Here is a 1,010-nt window from a genome sequence, read left to right as displayed (position 1 = left end):
TTAATGCCTGTTGTAAGAAACCATACTGCTCTGAATAACAGAACAGCTATAGAAGAGAGAACAAAAAATTCAGGAGGAAGCATAAAGCAAGTATTTTGGCAAACCTTTACATTTACAAATCTATACCAGACAATACTGAATTGACTTTATTATTTATTCAGTTACAAGATACATCATGAATAGCAGTCATTCCCTATATGTAACATACAGTTGATTTCATATGTGTCTACTATGTTCTTGAACACAAGATAAGGCAGAAATCAATCAGTTATTTGAAAATGAGCTGGAGGCCTCAGCATTTCATAAAAAGTGTCATGTCAAAGGTTTAAAAAAAGACTTTTCCATCATGTGACATCAACAAGGACATTTTAAGGAAATGTCCTGCTTGTTCTTTATAGAACCAAACACCACTACCTGCAGGAAGTAACCCAAAGGGCACTCAGAGGAATGAAATCTGACCTATGGATGTGTTCCATTTTTTAGTATTTACAGAACTAAAATCTGTACATCGCACCATTGATACCTATTCAGGTTCTCAATCGGCATCTGTATTGAGTTCCGAAAAAGTGATTTGGCAATCACACAATTGCCATGACAGCGATTCCGCCAGGACTACGACAATACCACTCAGCTGAGAAACACCACCAAAAGATCAGTTTGGGACTACAAACTGCTCAGAACAATTTCAAGGCGTCCAGCTAAGATGATCCAGTCTAACAGACTATTCTAGCCAGGACTTGAGACAAGCACTGCACTTTCCCGTCCCGCAGAGACTGAACAACAAATGATACAGCTATCTCCCCCAGGACTTCACAAGTAACTCAATTTTTTAAACCACTATCCCTTAAAGATACAGTCACCACCCAGACAAAAGGAAGTAAATTTAAGAATACAATGCCCAGGCTGGAGAGCTGGCTCAGTGGTTAAGAGCACTGACTGCTCTTCCAGAGGTCCTGAGTTCAATTCCCAGCAACCACATGGTGGCTCACAGCCATCTATAATGAGATCTG

The sequence above is a fragment of the Alexandromys fortis genome, unplaced genomic scaffold (genome assembly GCF_014885135.2).
Source record: "Alexandromys fortis isolate MF-2015 unplaced genomic scaffold, M_Fortis_MF-2015_v1.1 scaffold_544, whole genome shotgun sequence".
Taxonomy (NCBI): Eukaryota; Metazoa; Chordata; class Mammalia; order Rodentia; family Cricetidae; genus Alexandromys; species Alexandromys fortis.
This window is presented reverse-complemented; position numbering follows the sequence as displayed.